The sequence below is a fragment of the Ricinus communis genome, chromosome 10 (genome assembly GCF_019578655.1).
Source record: "Ricinus communis isolate WT05 ecotype wild-type chromosome 10, ASM1957865v1, whole genome shotgun sequence".
Lineage (NCBI taxonomy): Eukaryota > Viridiplantae > Streptophyta > Magnoliopsida > Malpighiales > Euphorbiaceae > Ricinus > Ricinus communis.
The window spans coordinates 2,549,486-2,568,935 of NC_063265.1; positions in this window are offsets into that span (position 1 = coordinate 2,549,486).

Here is a 19,450-nt window from a genome sequence, read left to right on the forward strand (position 1 = left end):
CTACTATTTTTAAGTTTTACCTGGCTATTAATAATCCTTTAACTTCAACTAGGTAAAGTGCATCAATGGTACTTGAGTTATGCCCAATATATCAGGTTGGTACCACAAGTCCATAATCAAAATTAATAGTACCTAACATCTATATTAATAATTTAAGCAACGGTTTCCAATAATAATTTGCTGATGTGATAGCCTGATTTTGGTATTATATGCCACATCACAGATGACGTGGATAAGATTTATCCTAATAAAACTAAAAAACCTAATTTCATTTTTTCCTAAATTCACCCCTCCCCCCCCCCCCCCCCCCTCCTTAAATTTCACCTAACGTAATCTAATTTGCCTATTACCTTAACCTCTCTCCCTTTTTCACAGCCTCTAAAATGACTAAGTTACTAAGTTCTCTTTAGTTCTTCAGCTCCCAACATTTTCCCTTTAGCTCAATTTAAAATTTTCTTCAAACTCCATTCTCAGCTTATACGACTGACACTTTCATCATCTTCCATTTTGCTTATCTAAAGCTTACTTCCTTTGGAGCGAACAATATCTTTTGATTGGCAAAAAAGGGATGGTGAACCACCCACAAGTAGTAAGTTCTTGAATCCTTCTTCCTTTTTTCTTTCAAGCTTCTTCCTTTTTGCTTATGCACATAAAAAGTGACATGCATTATCTTGATGATTATAAATGGCATGCATTTCATTCTTATCTGCTGTGTTTTGGATGCTCTATTGTGTAAATTATTTTTTATTTACTATGAAAGCTTCTTTTTCCTTTAGATGATCCTAAATATTTCTCAATTCAGTGGCATATAATAGATGTTAGGAATAGGTGTTGATTTTAGGTGGATTGATTATTGTTCATTGGATAAAATATCTAGGTTAGAGATTGATAGAATGCTTACAAAACTAGGTTTGAGGCCTGAAAATTTCAAAATTATATAGAAGCATCCAAAGAAGACAATTTACGGTGGGTGTAGTAATTTAGACACTAATTCTGATGTTATTAAAATGTCATTGTTTATTAATGAGCCAAAAATTATGCATGTGTATTGTAGATATAAGATAATAGATGAAGTGGATTCTGTTGAGATAAATGTTGTGGGACATAATGCATCAAGACTAAATGTAGAAAATACAAATGTAGGTGATGTTAGTGCCAATAATGAAGCATATAGTAGCGAGGAGAATAATGACAAAAGGACAGAGTGATTTTGTAGACTCGGATTATGATTTGAGAGAATCTGATATAGACAATGATGATGTGCTACTTGAACATTTTGTGGACAAGGAGATAGAAAGAAATGGGACAATTAGAGACAGTAATAATAATGATTCAGGAGATGATTCTGATGAAACTATGTATGCTCCTTCTAATGAGTTGGGATCTTGCTCATTAAGTGATGATGAAAGTGATGGGGGTTCAAAAAAACTTAGGTAGGAAGTTTTTAATGAAGAAACTGACATGTACAATCCTAAGTTTAAAATAGGCATGTTGTTTACTTCATTTAGGCAATTTAAGGAAGCTACAAAGAACTCAGCTATAAGAACTAGAAATCAAGTGATCTCTGGTCCTAATACCAAAACCAAATGCAAGGTTAAATATAAGAAAGGTTGTGGTTTTTACATCTGGACATATTGACCATACCTAATAAGAAAGTTGTGCAAATTAAGAGTGCAACAGCACCTTCAAGAAAGAGAATTATAACAGGCATGTAAATACAAGTTTATAGTTAAATACTATTTGAAAAGTTTTAGGGCAAATCTTACTTGGAAAAGAGGGTATAATTTCAGCTGTTCAAAGGGACTTTTTTGCTAAAATATCTAGCTTACTAGCATGGAGAGCAAGAAAAAAGGGCGGTGAGATTTATAGGTAAGGATGAGAAAGAGTAATTAGCAAGGTTGCATGACTACAAGCTTAAGTTGTTAAGGAGCAACCCATGTTCTACAATTGTTTTTGACTTGGATGTAGGGGTCTTTAAATCAATGTATGTTTGTCTAGTTGCATTAAGAGAAGATTTCAAGAGATGCAGGTTATTGATTTCCACTGATGGGACATGGTTAAAGGGTATATTTTGTAGGCAACTATTAACAACAGTTTGAATAGATGCTAATGACCGCATCTATCCAATTGCTTGGGTTGTGGTTCAAAAGAAAAATAAAGAAAATTGGAAGTAGTTACTAAAATTATTGGTAGAGGATGTGGGTATTGGTTACAACAGATATTGGGCTGTCATGTCTAATAGAAAAAAAAAAGGTTTGAACTTATTTCCTATTTCTATTTTTGTTTTTCATATTAAATATATTGATATAGTAATTGGTATTGATGTTCAAAGATTAATTCCTACAATTAAAGGATTCTTTCTTGATGCATAATGCAGGTTCTATATCAGGTATATTTACATTAATTTTAGAAGGAAGTTTCATAATTTAGATATAAAACCACTAGTATTTACTGATGCGCAGTCTAATTATATACCTATGTCCAAAAAGATGATGGAGACAATCAAAAAGGAGTCTAGGGGTGTACATGATTATTTGAGTAACATTGTATACCATCATTGGAGTATATCATATTTTAGAACAACTCCTAAGTATGACATGTTATTGAATAATTTATGTGAGTGTCTTAATAGCTTTATACTTGAAGCTAGGGCAAAAGGTGTCATAAAGATAAACAAAATTATTAGGACAAAGTTTATGAAAAAAATACACAAGAAGAGAGATGCTATGTTGAGGGTAGCAACTGAGTTTTTTTCAAAAGATTTATAAGAAACTTTATAAGTCTATAGAAGAAAGTACTTGGTATAAAATTGAATGGCCAAGGGGAATAAAAATCAAGTTGTAGGACCCAGGCAGTATGTTATAGATAAGAGAGATAGGTCTTATACTTGTAAGACATTGGGATTTAACTGGAATCCCTTTTGCAGATGTTGTGAGTGCAATTTATTATTATATTCATAGTTGTAAATGAACTAAATGTCTTACAAGCTATTCGAAGTTCGGATCGAGAAAAAGTTCGTTCGAGGTCGTTCGTTAACTTAAATGAGCCGAGCTCGAGCTCAAGCTCAATTTTGAGCTTGATAATCTTATCAACCCGAACTCGAGCTTGATTAAGTTTGGTTCATTAGCTCGTGAACCTGCTCCTTCACTAGTTCGCAAACAGGTTTGCAAATAGGCTTGTGGGCTCGAGCTCGAACTAGGTTTATTTATAAAGTTTGCGAATAAGCTTGCAATTTGGCTCGTTTATAAAGTTCGTGAACATGCTTGTTTATAAGCTCGACAAGTAGCCTCGTGAGCAAGTTTGTTTATGGGCTTAAGCTTGAATTTAAATTAATAATAATTTAAGCTAGCAACTCTAGTAGGACCAAATAAATCCATGTGAATTAGTAGAAGAGATCTAGAAGTACTTACAACATTTTTAGCTCTGAAGGATACTTTATGTCACTTTCCCATTTGACAAGGTCCACAAGTCTTATCCTTTATGAACTTCCATGTTTGTATGTCCAATTCATCCTTCTTGAGGCTATGAAGAAGTTCCATATTTGTATGTCCAAGTCTCCTATGTTACAACCATGACTCCTAACTAAGAAATATAAGACACTCAAAAGATTCATTAGCAATTTTATGAAAATTAATTGTGTAAGTATTTTCAAACCTCTTTCCTCTAAGGATTTCCTTGTCACTCCCTAAGGAAGTAACTTGGCAACCCTTAGAATCAAATATAACTTTATTACCTGTCATACAATTGACTTGCACTCACAAGGTTATGTTTCAAGCCATCAACTGAAAAAATATTATCAACAAAAGGAGAGTCTTTCTTAAAAATAGAACTAATGCATACAATCTTACATTTAGTATTATTTTCAAAAGTTTCCTTTCTTTCATCAATTTTCTTCAAGTGTGAAAAGATATTGATATTTCCAATCACATGCCTTGAACATCCATTATCCATATGCCAATCATCCTTTTTCAAGCTTGCTTTGAAGCATACTGACAAGAGTAAAATTAATTATCTATTCTTTTAGGTATCCAAACCATTTTGGGTTCTTGAGGGTTAGTCATGAAGGTCTCCCCTAATTAGAGATGTGCCTTCTTAACATGGCAAAATATATTTACGTGTTTGAACTTCATGCAATAGTGACATTAAATATTCAACTTGAATTTTCTTTTCTTCATATGCCTCTTTGCTTGAAGATTTAAGTCTCATCACAATTTTTACCTTATCATGCACACAAGAATATGTTTTAGGTGTGTAATTAAGAGCATGCTTCTTATACATATACGCACGATTGGTTCCTCTAGGCTTAGCCTTTGAAACATGTGGAGCTCTTTTCTTCTTTCTAGAAATAGGAGTTTTAGTGTGTGCCTTGTCCTTCCTTTCAACTCCCTTAATTGAAGAGGCTTGTAAGGTTAAGGCCTTTACATATGTAGATATAGAAGGAGAAGAGGAACATAATGATGCACCATTAAAATCTAACCCATATTTAATCAAAGGAGGCTCTTGAGATATAATTAGTGTATCCAACACTTTCTATAATACTTTGAATTTTTAGATTTTAATTTCATTAGTTTCTTCTACTAGAATTTTAGAAAATAAGTATTTTCGGTATCAAATTTGAACAATTATTTATTTATTTATTTACTAACTAATTATCTTAATAACTACTAAATTTTAAATTTAATAAATAAATTATGTTAGCTTGAATTTGATAATTTTATAACTTTAACTTGTAATTTAAAAGTAAATTTAATCTTATTTTCATTAAATAATTGTGTTATGTTCTTATTCCAATAGGTGCTTGGGCATAGGCTCATATGAATAAATAAGTATAAAAGTACATGTTTATGTGTATCTATACAAACAAATAAGGGAGAAAATATGCAACTACTTAAATTGGAGGACTTATCTCTAGTTAGGCTTAGTTGAGGGGCTAAAAGAGTAATTTTTTCTTTAAAAATTATCCAATCAACCATTCCTCTCTCCTTCTTCTTATTCCACCCGCATGACAGTCTCACATCACTATTTTTCTCCATTTTTGCCGCCTATATCACCAACCAACTGCCCCTCTCTCTTCTCACTGCCGACCCCACTTCATTTTCTTATTGGAATATCGTTGGAGCAAAGGAGAAGGAGAATGTTACTTGATGCCTCTGTTGTTTCAGCCTCTTGCGGCATTTTCTAGCCAAAATGACGCTGGATTTGGACTCCCCACCCTCAAAACCTTAAGACAACCCCTCTTCGCCATCGAACAGTCACATCCAGCTCATCCAAGCCACAGCGGGGCAAATGCTTCTCCATCTCGATCTGGCATTTTTTGGTGAGAATTAAGCTGCAATCTTTGTGTATTTGGACTCCATGCATCCCAAGCATCATGTAGGCACCTTCGAATTCAAACTCTGATATCATTGATTGTACTGGCTTTTGGACCCCTATGTTTTCCAGATGCGCAGAACTTTAGATTCTTGGCTCAATAATCTGACGGTTCAGCCAGTTTGGCAGCTTGACTTTTTCCTTCATCGGGCTTAACATAACTATTTTTCTTGTATTTCTAATTATGTATGGTTTTAAATACTGTGCAGTATTTACATTCAGACTTATTATTTCTATTCAACATGATGAACAACATGATGTATTAATTTTATTATTGTTGATGAACCGGTATAAATTATGTTGTAATTGTGTGGATGAAATATTAATATATTGGATAAAATTATATTTTAATTAAGGTATTATTTAGTCATGCTTGCTATGAATTTTGGTGGTCTTACGCCTACCTAATTTCTAGCGCTGATTATGGGCCCACATATCGGGTCGTGACACTTTCTTTCCTTTATGAAATTTTAAAATGGAGCTTCTCAACTCCTTAACCTCTATTTTTGAAGAATCATTCTCATTTGAAAGAGATTTTAAAGAAGGAATTTGAGATGAAAGTTCATTCAAGGATTTCTTCAAGTTATCATTTAATGAAGTTAAAAGAGAAATTTATTTTTAAAGCTTATTTAAATCTTGCTCAAACTTCGAGCATTTTTCTTTGTAAACCTTTATTTTCAATGATATTTTTTTTAATTTTAAATTTATGGCCTCAAGTAACTTATCATCATCCACACAATGAATATCATTTTCACAATCAATGCCATCTCAAGAGTGGGATGTGTAACATATCTCGTTGGAGTCATCCTCTTATGTCATAAAGCATAATTTGACCACTTTTTCATCGTCATCTTCACTTGATGAAGAGTCATCTCATGTAGCTTTAAATACTTTCATTTCCTCCTCCTTTTTAAATTTTTTATTATTTTTATTCTTGAAGTAATCAACCTTGATGTGCTTTTGTTTCCCACACCTATAGCAAGTGAGATTATTTTTCTTTTGCTTGCTTTCCTTGAAGCTTGAGTTAGAGATTGGAATATGACTTCTTGAAGGGCCTCTTCTCCTTCTTTATATTCTTCATTATCTTATTGATTCTTCTTGAAAGTATAGCTAATTCTTTATCCTCATCTTCACTACACTAGGATTCACTAGAGCTTTCACTCTATTATTGCCTTGTGGTGCTCTTGAGAGCCACGAGTTTCCTCTTTACTTTTCTTTCTTTTTCTTGCTTTTCCTCTTTCTTAAGAGCCATTTCATGGGTAACGAGCTTGCCAATAAGCTCTTTATTTGCCTCTTCAGTACTTGCCACTCTTAAACTAGTCGTTGAGTGGTAAAGCCTTGAGGATCTTGTTATTGATATCAATAAGTTCTAGTGCTTACCTAACTTCCTTAGATTGTAGATGATGGTGAGAAGTTAATTGGTCATGTCAGTGATGCTCTCATTTGGCTCCATCTTGAAGAGCTCATACTCCATCACCAAGAGTTAGATTTTATTAGATTTGACTTGCTTGGTACCCTCGTGATAATTCTCCAAGGTTTTTCAAATCTTATAGGCAATAGAAAGATGTTGAACTCTTTCACGTTCCTCTCTAGATATTGAATTAAAGGGGATGAGCATGACCCTTTTATTTTTTCCATTGTCTCTTCTAGGAGCATCTACCCATTTATCTCTATCTAAAGGAGAATCTATACCATCTTCTTGCTTGGTTGGTGATCTTCATTCCTTTCTCACACAATCTTATACATCCACCATATCACAATCTAAATAAATCTCCATCTTGTACTTTCAATAGGCATAATCAGACCCATCGAAATATGGTCTAAGGTGGTCTATTCCTTCATTGCATGTCTTGATCTTTTAACTCTTGCTTTTGAGCTAAAAAGGAAGAAGTAGAGAAGTAATAACAACAGACAATTTATAGTGGTTCGAATATTAACCAATCCTACATCCGTTCCCTAATCTCCAATTGGATATTTACTATACACTCAATCAATTACAAAAGAGTTTCCTAAGCTCACTCCAAACTTATTATTTAGGGCTCACACTGAACCTTTTACACTTGTATTTTATGGCTCAAAAACAATCCTTACAAGAGTTTTACCTAGGCTAACTATTAAATCCAATCCTAATTGTTTAGGCTAACACTCAAACCATACAAAAGCATTCAAGCTCTTACAATAATTAAAGATTATAGAAATTGGTTGCAAGAAGTAAGAAAGTTAATGCACAATAATGGTAGTCTTTAATTGATCAACTATTTAAAGCCTTTAGAGGTTGTTTTTATAGCATGAAAACCTCAAAGAGCCATTATATATAAATTCCTAAAAACACATAATCTTTTGCTTTAAGACAATATATTAAATGCAATGTCAAAATGCAAATTGTGGTCATGCTTCTTGCATCATGATCGTGAATCTTAAAAATCTTGACTATCTGATGTGGCATAATGACATTGGCTGCTTCAAATGTAACCATTGGCGGTTGCAACCAAAAAATTTCGGAACTATACTAGCGACCCACCTAATTTTATTGTAGAAATTTTCAGGATCAATGATTGGACCATGCAAACTAGAAAGACCTTTTCTTCGATAAAGCAAGAGATTACTCGTTCCATTTCCGTATCGCTCATGATATATATAATAACTTGGCCCTTCATGAATTTCGCATTTGCACCTTTAAGGATAGCGGTTGTAATTTTTACTCTCGAAAAGCCAATAGCCTCTGCTTAAGAAATCTTCATTTTTACAATCACACTTCTATGGGTGTAGTCGCAATCTTCATTCTGAAAACTCCACAAGCATTTGTATTTAAACTTGAGCTTTTCGTGGTTGCACTTTGAGAAGTACGGTCACAATTTTCATATAGACTTGGATTTTGAACTATGATTGTAATACCTGAAATTTTCCTTTAATAATGATAATGTAAATAATAATTAATAAATAAGTTTTTATTTAAATTAATTTTACTTTATTTTTATTTGGTTTAATTGGAATGATTTAAATGGAATTTTAATGCTAGACAAATAAAGGAATTATTTTCTATATCCAATTAGTTTGATTTTTAAGAAATTAATTAAGTAAATTCCTTGGAAAATAAATTATATTTTCGGTCATTCAATTTTTCCCCCATATGAATATATGAATTAAATTCTATATTTGAGAGTTATGAAAAAATTAATAATTAATATTTTATAAAAGAACTTATTTAGGAATGATGAATTTTAATTAGCTAATGGTGTTGATTTTAATTGAAAAATAGTTAGTAAATTGATTAATTAAATTAATTAAGTGTTAGGATTAAATTGAAAATTTAATTTGTAATAAGGATTAAAAGTATAATTTTATCAATATGCGGTTTTAATGAAAATTTGTATTTTGGTATTTTTATAATTAAATATGTTGGCAAGAGCTTTTTGGTAATTTTATATTTGAAAGCAAGGGTAAATATGTAATTGTATATTTTCAATAATTCTAATTTGGCCCAAATTAAATAGTTAGGGGCTTAATTGAAAAGCTAAAAAAAAGTTTAAGAGTTAATTGAAAATTTTACAGAATGAAATTGTTAATAATTAAAAAGTTAAGGGACTAAATGGTAAAGGAGAAAAGTTCAGGGACCTAATGGCGATAAGGAAAAGAAAGAAGAAGAAAATGAGAAGGAGATCGGGGAGAGAGAGAGAGGGAAGGAAACACGGGTGGCAGCGACTTTCGGACGTCATTCAGGCGTTCCGACGTCGGATGGCGATCGACTCCCCGGCTTCATTTTGGCTAAATGGTGGTCGGAGTTGGAAGTTCGCGGTGGAGAGAGAAAATGGGTGGCAGCCGGCGTTTTCTGGTTTTCCCGACGAGCTTCGGCGAGCTTTGGCTGATCAGAGGACATATCCAGACTCCCCTCAACTCAATCTTTCCAATGGCACCGGTTTTGTGGCGATCGGACTCCATTTGGAAATCGATGGCCGAGATCGTCCGTAAATCTCTCTAGATGATCGGAGGTCGGATCGGAAGATCAAAAGTGGGGATCATCATCAGCTTGTCATATTGAGTCCGTTGGTGTATTCAGATCGTCGAGCGGACTCCGGCGGCTGGAGGCGAGTCGACCGAGCGATCAAGCGTCTCGGTAATTCTCTGGCCCGTTGATTTTAGAATTCTTTGGTAAATTTATGTGTTTATTGATATGAGTTGAGCCTTAGAAATATTGTGACTTAAAATAATTGTTTGTTGGACTGTCTGCCATTGGTCGTGATTTGTGATGTGTGGCGGAGTCAGAAAAAATAATGAAGTCTTGGAGATTCGACTCCCGTTAAAAATAAATTGTTGGAGATTTGAGGTATTTTCGCGTCCTAGACTTAATTTAGGGAGATTCTAGAATGTTGAGAATTCTTCCGAGTCGAGATTCGTAGACAGTCAGTCCTAGGATTAATTGTCAAACGTTTTAATGTTACTGATTAAGTTATTTTCCGTGATTAGATATTCCGTTAGTTCGGCTCGCTCCACCTGAGGCATTGGAGCAGAGCTAGGAGATCGTCAAAGCTGAATTAAAGTCATATATATCTTATGCACGTGTCATGCGCAGATTTTAAATAGTGATTATGATTAATTAATTATAAATTTAAATTATTCATTTAATTACTAATCATATATATCATGTTCTTCATCATTGAATTTATTATTGTACGATGACTCGGGATAGAACGACAGTAGAACATGCTATTTACTGAGTTGCACCGGTATGAATTCGAGACTGATAATAGAAGGGCAAAAAGGGTAAATTTAAAAAGATAAATTTTAGGATTTGCCTTGGTCGAGCATTGCTCTCTGGGCTGAGTAGAGTGCGTTTGTCGAAGTAAAGGTCCCTAGTCGAGCATTGCTCTCTGGGCGCCAGCTTATTTGAAAACCTAAGTGACCAGACTGGAGTTAAGGACCCTGGTCGAGCTTCGCTCTCTAGGCGCTAGTTTTGTTAGAATGAGAGAGTCGTGATGTTAGTGTTGGATTTAGGGTTCTACTGAAATACTTTGTCCCGTAGTATGTGAAAGTTATCTTTATTTAAGCATGGCATGTCACGCATGTTTTTGCATGACTTTATTTCAAATTAAATAAATGTGTTATTGAAGTGTTTGAATTTGTTTTTGTATATATGATTTTAACTCACTCTAGACCGCTTTCTTTTCGGTGATTGTTAGTCTTTGTTCTTATCTACTCCTTCATCATCAAGTTGATGTATTTGATTTTGGTACGTTTGACTTGTAAAAAATTTAGATTCTCCGCAGTAGAAATTTTAGACTTATCAGTTGTAATTTTATGTAGTTTCGGGTCTTGCCTAATTATGTTGGCAGACCGAATTAAATATGTAGAATTTAATGATTAAGACAAATTGTGACATCAGTGTTATTAGTTGAGATTTAATTAAGTTAGTGAATGGTCAGGCTTACTACGGGATTCGGTGGCCTTACGCCTACCCATTCCCTAGTGCTGGTCACGGGCCCACAGGTCGGGTCGTGACAATGATCTTTGCTATGCAAAAAAATTTATTAGTTCAAGATTCAATTTAAGTGTCAAGATCAAAATTAGGGACTTTAGCCTTATGATAAATCATCTAGACTAATAAAGATTAATTGAGAAATTATAATTTTATTAGTTAGTTTATTTTAGTTAGTTGATTTATTGATTTTAGAATTAATTATTAGTTTGTTGCTAATTATGGTTAATTACAGTTTGATAATTAAGTTATCAAGTCAATGTATTATTTTTAAAAACTTTAGTTTGGACTAAGAAAATAATATCGAGATTAGTTTGGACTCACTAAATAATAATAATTATGCTTGTATAATGATTGAGATTAGTGATTCTAGAATATATTAGAGATTGCAGAATTATAGTAGTTGATCCTAATCCAAACTTTGAGTGAAACTCTACTGACACGGGTTAGATGAAATTTCAGTAGGGGATAATCCAAATTTTTTAGAGAGTCTAAATTTAAGTGGATTATTTTATATAAAATAAAAATTAATTAATATTTATGGATTTCTAGATTCTTCGTTCCATCTAGCAGCTACACTAGACGCGTAAGCAGCATACAAAAGGACGTCATATCGGTGAGTTAAAGTCATATAGTTAATAATATTACATTTCATGTCATGTCTTTATTATATTATTTTTTTCTATTATTATTATTATTATTAGTAATGTTCATTACTGTGTTGATGTTGATATGCTACTATTTTTCATAATTGTTTTTATTATTTGAATTGTTATTTTTATCAATGAAATGTGATTGTGCAATAGGATGAAAGCTTCAGTAGAATCTACCATCGATGAGTTATATTAGGACCGTATGCGCAGCGATGAAAATTTGAGACAAGTAGAATATGGTAATTATGAGATGTTATTGCCGAGTAGAGCTTTCTGGGCTTATAAGGACTGATAGTTGCCGGATAAAGGTCACTGGTCGAGCTTAGTTATCTAGGTGTTGGCTGTATTATAAATAAATGACCTGATTGGATTTAAGGTCTTTGGTCAAGCCTTGCTTTTTGAGCAACGGTCAAATCGGAATAAGAGAGTCTATTGGCTAGTAAATTTAGAATTTAGAGTTATGCTACTATTTTTGTCCTTATTCTAGTTTAAGAACATTTCTATATAAATAATATGATGTGTGTATATTTATATGAATTTTTATCGGTATATTATTATTAATTATATGATTTGAATTCATTTTCGAGACTGACAAACTCAAATTATTTATTTGGGTGACAGATAGAATTTCCAACATCCATATATTGTCAGCTCTTCTTCCTTCATCATAGGGCTTTAATGTAAAATATCTTACTTTATATTTAATTGTATTTGCAATCTAGATACTCTGCAACTAGCATTAGTCGTCTAGCAAACAATATTAAGCATGCATGCGTTAAGATGATTTGAGATATTAATATTTGTAGCGTGACTCTAGATATTAGGAGTTTAATATTTACCTATGATTATTAGTTGTGGATTTAGTGTTATGAATTTTATGAATAATTATATATGTTTGGGATTATGTTAAAGTTAGGCTTGCTTCAAATTTTAGAGGCTTTATGTCTACCAATTCTCTAGTGCTCGTCACGGGTCCATAAGTTGAGTCGGTGAAAATTTATAAGGATCAAAATATATTTGTAAAAATTGGAACTCCATAAAAGATTTGCAACGAGAATATATCCCAAGCATTGGCTTGGGAGCTATAAGTTATTAAATAATAAAATATTGTTAGTATAGGTATTAAAATTGTTCTTTTTTTAATCAAGTGCTTGGGAAGCAAAATGAGTTATTAAATGATAAAATATTGTTAATATAAGTGTTAAAGTAGTTCCTTTTTTAATCATGAGTGTTAAAATAGTTAATACATTAGTTTAGGACGCCAACTCACTGAAAGTAACAAGTTGAAGAGGCTGCATATGCATTTGGACATTATTAGAATTAACGTAAGTTATATGTGTGAAAAATTAGGAGGGGTATGATAGCTTTTTAGTTCCCAACAACTATATCAAAGTATTTGGTTAATCTTTTTGAACAACAATTAGCAGCTATTTGGACATCCAACAGCTTCAGTTTATAATTAGAAATGGCAACAGATACAACACCGCCCAATTTAAGGATTCCCAAACTCAAACCAGATTAAAAGACACCTATCAGAATCCATCCAAAATCCATTTAAGAAATTATTTTTGTTATTCGAATCCATCCCAAATCCAAATAGAAATACCTGCATATTACTTGAACCCGATTATAATTTGTTAGATTAAATAACTATTAAATATATTTATAGATATTTAAATGGGTAGCAGGTACCCTATTCATTTGTATAAATATTCAGATAATTAAATAAGTACTCATTTACTAAATCTATTTACAATAATTAAATTCTATAATATATTAATAAAAAATACGAAATATAGACTAATTGAATTCAAATATTCACATTAAATATTCAATATATTAATATAATCCAAGCATAGATTTAGTAAAATTTAAAATAATAATTTAAATAGTAAAATTATAATATAATATAATAAAATTTAACATATCGGGTTTGGATAATGGGTTCAAATCAACCCAACACGGCTAGTAAAATCAAATTCCAAATCCATTCCAAACTTATTTATTATTATTTGAATCTGTTTTGTGAGGGTTTAGGCGTGTCGGATACTCAAAAATACCGGCCCGACTATCATCCCTATTCACAACAACGCTAATTTAAAGCTTCTTACCAACAATTTTTTTTATTTTAAATGAATAGAGTGAATTAATCTTTTTATTATTTATTTTATATTCTTTTGATTTTAATTTATAATAATTTAATTTAAATTCCTTTACAAATAAATAATAATTTAAACTATTTCTTATATCTTTTAAAAATACTAATTTAATACTGAAATCAAATATTTTTATTCTTCCTTTAATAAAAGTCTCTTAAAAAAATAAATATGGGATTTTAATAAAAATAAAAAATCTTAAATTAATAAGAATTATTGGTCATTGAATATATAAGCAACAATAATTATAAATAAGTTTATTAAATACCAAAACAAGCCGAGAGCTGCTTATTCCCAGATACTCATGCTGTAAGCTCGAGGCTGGATAAGGATCGCAAACTACGACCAAGATAGCACACCTAGCCTGGGGATCCTTTGTTCTTTAAATCCCGATGAGCCGAGCTAGCCCTTTTGTATTCAAGAATAAACAGATCGTAGCTTAGCTAAGGAACCATTGCCAAAGGATCAGAAAAGAGAGAGAGAGCTCAGAAAGCCATAAGTATTAGAACATAGAGATTTTATTTATCAGAAGAGGGAAGGAAGCTTGCCTCCTCATTACAACCAGGGCCTCTTTATATAGGGACTTGAGGCTCACCCAAGACACTAAGTGACAGGGCTTGTACATTACACATTTCAAGGAAGCCTAACTGTTCACACCACGTGATTGACTTCCAGGACATGACAATACATAAAGACTATGACAATAGCCTAACTGTTCACACCACGTGATTGGCTTCTAGGATATGACAATATATAAAGACTATGACAATACATAAAGACTATGACAATACATAATTTTACCCCAACTTTTGATAGTTATAACTGAGACACGACAACACTTAATGTATTACATAGAGTGAGAGGGAGAGAGGTTCAGATTCTGCCAGTCTTCATTATTGATATCACCATAAAGATGTATGTACCATGGACCAGTGCTGATGTTGTCTAGCTCTTCATTATCATCCAGTGGCTGGGAATCTTGCATTAATGCATCCTGCTGCTCTTGAGAGAGTGTGGGGTCATCCCAGGGTCGGCAATGTGGGAGATCGTGGCACAACATTCATCCATTGCTGTATGTAGATGAGTGGAGTGGAAATGACCATGTCTTCCTGCTGGTTCCTAACTCTGAGTGCAAGATCCAGTTCCGCCATAACCTGAGGTGCCTTATGCAGAGGCCGATCAATGGTTTTCCAATGGTAACATATATTTTGAGTGGCATATGCTCCTTCAATGACCTGGAAATAGGGCCTGTGGATAATGAAAATTACTCGATATTCTGATGCTCGAGCATTGTTATCAGTGAAAAGTTTATTTTCGTGGATTAATTTTAACAGGTCAACCTTCCACTGATATTCAGTATGAAACCAGGTAAGATATTACCAAGGCAATATTATGTTATTGGTGTCAAGATTAAGAAAGTACAGGAGGTCCATAAGAGGAACTTCTTTTGCATGATAATAAAGGGTAGAGATGCACCATAAGAACCAAAGTTCTTCTTGTATCTGAGGATGTGAGGGGGTGAGGTGATAAATCAATCTCCATGGATGGTCAGGGTAAAAGAAATGTGGACTCATTGGGATTTTGAAAGTTTGTTGAATGACGGAGAGGTAATGGAACATCATATTTCTGGCAAAATTACTGACTTGTTTTGAAATCAGTCCTGGAGGTAGGGTTGGAGGAGATGGTGGCTGAGTTGGCATGGATGAAGATGATCCTTTATTTTGAGTGAGGCCATGAAGATGATTGGAAGATCAAAAGTGGACGTCAGGTGAATCACTGGTTGGGGACTAGGCTTACAGAGTCTGGATAAGAAATCCGGAATCATATTCTTTGTCCCTTTTATATGCTGGACTTCAAAGTCATATTTGCTGAACCAGGACTTCAATCTTGGCAACTGTGCTTCAGGAATAGTTTTCTGATTGAATTCAAGAATCTTTGGATAAAAGGAGTTGTCCATCCTTACAGTGAAATATTGGCTGATGAGAAAGAATTCAAACTTTTTTATGCCGTATTTGTCTGCAAGAATCTCCTTGTACGTTGAATGGTAATATGTCTCTGCTTTAGAAAAGGTTCATGATCCCTATCCACACAACCTTTCCTTTCCGTCAAGATTCTCGAGCAATATTGCTCCCCATGCATAGTCAGATGCATCTATTTAGAGTATTAATTTTCCTGTTGAGGGTATCGTCAGTGCAGGCGGATCCCGGGCCAGTTCTTTTAATTTCTTGACAGCTATAGTTTGCTCTACAAACCATGGAGGATGATTCTTCTTTAGCATTTTTGAGAGATGATATGTATATTTGGACAAATGGGGCAGGACATCTCTGACATAGTTAAGAATCCCGAGAAATTCTGGATCTGCTTTACTGAAAGATTCTCGTCAGGAAAATTTTTCAATTCTTCAGTGAGATGGGGACCATAAGTGTATTGTCCATCTTTGAAATGCATGCCAAGAAATTCAATTTCCTTTTGTCCAATAATGCTCTTCTTTTTAGAAAGTATGATTCCATATTTTTGGACAATTGCCAAAAAATGCTGTAGAAGTTCATGATGAGCATCCTCTGTTTCTGAGAATAATAGTATGTCATCAATATAAATCAGGGCCGAATGTAAATGGGTTGAAATACTTGCTCCATGGTCTTTTGGAATAGTGATGGGGCTATTTTGAGCCCAAATGGTATGACCGTCCACTGATATTGGGCATTCGGAATGCATAATGTTGTTTTATGCCTGTTAAATGGGTTTATGCCCAATTGCCAGAAGCCTGCCTTTAAATCAAACTTTGAATAGTATCAGGCTTTCTGGATGTGGACTTTGAGGTTTGAGATCCTTGGAAGAGGAAATTTGTTATCCTGCAGAAAATAGTTTAGAGGCTTGTAATCAATAACAAACCGTTTTATTCCTCTAAGTTTTTTCGATCTTTTTTCAACATAAAATGCCTGGCAAGCCCACTGAGATGTTGTGGGTTCAATGAGACCTTGCTGAAGAAGCGCTAAGCATTCTGACCTGGCAAGAGCTAAATCTTATGGAGATATTCCAGGATAGGTCGCCCTCGTAGGATTCACATCTTCATTAAGTTTGAAAGGTAGCTTAATGAAAAATTGTGGGTTTTTCCAGAGTGGCTGAGGATGCTGAAAATGAGCATGTGATTCAGGACAAAACGATAAGAACTTTTCCCTGTATTCTAGGAAAGGTCCTTCTACATCTGAGATAGCAAACAAATTACTGGTATCTGTATATGGACGGAATTGCCTCTTGAATTTAATACTTGTAGGGAGGATTTGTAACTTTGCAGCCTGATGATAAATGTCAAATCCGATCAAGAGGTCCTTGTTTGGCAATTCTGATCCAATAACATGTGTCCAGATAACACAATTTGAGAAAAATCGTATACCTATCCGTTGTCTTGTAATCAGGGTTGTCCTAAAAATCTCTCCATTAGCTACCTTAAATCTATTCTCTTGGTATCGCCAACATTCTTGTGGAAGAATAGACGGATTTATCATGCTTTTTTGTACCCCAGTGTCAAAGAAAGCAATTATTGTCACTAGCTTGGCATATTTTGAAGGCAAGACCTGAACAGGCACATAAGGAATGGGAGGCTCTGGTTGAGCTGCAAATTGGGTAGACTCAGGAGCCAAGCTGGGAGATAATGGATATTACATTACATCCGTTAGGATGTTATCAATACTTTCCACCTGTAAATCCATCATTAGAACTGGAATTTCAGAGAGGAGAGACTCAATATCTTCTTTGAAATCTTCTGGCAATGACAATATCATGCTTACATGTTGGACCATCTTAGCTGCCTTATCTGGGTTTTTAGGATAATTTTTTTGCAAAATGTCCTTTCTTTTTACAAATGTAGCATCTGTAGGACTTGGTGCTTTTATCTTTCTTTTTTCTAAAGTAACAGAACTTTTTAGAATGAGTCTTGTTCCTCTTCTTGCTTTCTTTATAATGTTTGGAAGAGGATTTTTACTTTTTCGTACTGGAACACCTTGAACATGTACAATTTGAAGATTTACACTTGATTTTTAGATGATCTCTATTACATGCCTCTGTCTGAGTACTTTGGGGCTATGATGACTTGAAGAATTCTTATAGCTTTTGAGTCTTGTAAATTGCCATATTTCTCCAAAAGTTATAGCATTTACTGCTCTTTTAGTTGCATTGATGGAGGAATGAATTTCAGGCTGAAGTTCTTCTGGAAGGGACGAAATAAAAGAATACTTTAAAGTATCATCACTTTCATTTTCACTAATCGCATAATACAGCTTTGACATTGCCATATAATGCTTTTCTAGATCCTTTTTCTTCAAAGAACAGCACATTCGATCAAAGTACTCCTGCTTCTGCTGCTTGATAATCAGATCAACATCTCTAAGAAATTGGTTGTGAAGTAATACGATTGCTGTCGCTGCTGAAGGCATAGTAATGAACTGCATCTGCACATACTCAGATTGGTTCTGGAACTAATCTCTAATACTTCCATTAAACCTGGTGGTAAACTCAGTAAGGACCTTTTTGAGGCTAGCATTTTTGTAGGACATTTGTAAGTCAATCCATGCTAGAAATTCTGATATCCTATCCTTCCATTTGGAAGGTGGAATATCATCCAATGTGAACCATGGTCCTGAGGAGGCACTAGGTTTGGGAGTCGATGTAAGCATAAAAGGAGAATAATCATCAGGAGGATCTTCAACGACAGGTTCAGGTTGTGATTGCTGAGTATTCATTAAGATTTTTGAAATATCAGCCATTTCAAAATCTTCTGAAGTGTTAGAGTCATAAGCTCCAATCATCAACTGTTGTGGTGCTTTGCTCTTATCTGGAGCCTGGGTTTTCTGGGCAGAAGTTTATGGTTTTGCACTTAGATGGTGGAAAGTCTCAAAAGGTAACTTGGTTACTGGTTTTGATGGTGAAGGTGAGAACAGAGAGAAACCTTGTCGGAAGGGAGGAGTCACAGTTGAGGATGATGAGGCTGCAGATGAAAATATAGGAATTTCTGGAGACCTTATCTTTAGATCATACTCAATCTTCTCTATCTGACGTTTAAGGTTCATGATCTCTTTTTCATTTTGTCGGAAGGCTGATGACATCGACTGAGGAGTTCTCAATTCCTTATCTAAAGCCTGGTATCTGTTTTGCAGAGAAGAATACAATTGGAAGACTTCCGTTGAATAACTATCAAGCTTTTGATCTATCTTGTGAACCAAATGGAGAGCTTGATCTAATTTTTCATTAATTTTCTTTAAATAAGAGTTCTGGACTATTGAATTAGAAGTCTGCCAATTCAGTACTTCTTCTGGCGGAGTAAGAGGCTCTAAAGTTCCTGATGAAGTAACCTTTGAGGGGGTGATCTCAGATCTTTTATTTTCTGACTTCCCTAAATGAAGGAAATCTTCAGGCTGGAACATGAAACAGTTTTGAATTATTTGGGGTGCCTGGACTGCTGGCAAATCAGAGTAAATCTCCTGTCTGCAAGTAGTAGAAGACTTCTGTCCAAAGACAATTCCTTTTTGAGCCAAAAATATCTTCATCTCATCATAGGTAATGTCAAGGATGGCCTTTCCTTCTTTTGCAAGAAGTTCCAAAGCTTCCTTATACATAGGAAGAGAAGATTTATCCTGCTTTTTCTTTTTTGCTGTTTTTTGTGGATGCCAATCCAAGGACCGTCTGGATCTCGGTCATCTTGCTTGGGTTTCTTAACTGAATGCGGAGTCTCTAGAGACATGGCTCTTGAGGTTTTCCTGGGGTGTTGAGAACATGGTTCAACAAAATCAAGGTCATCTTTA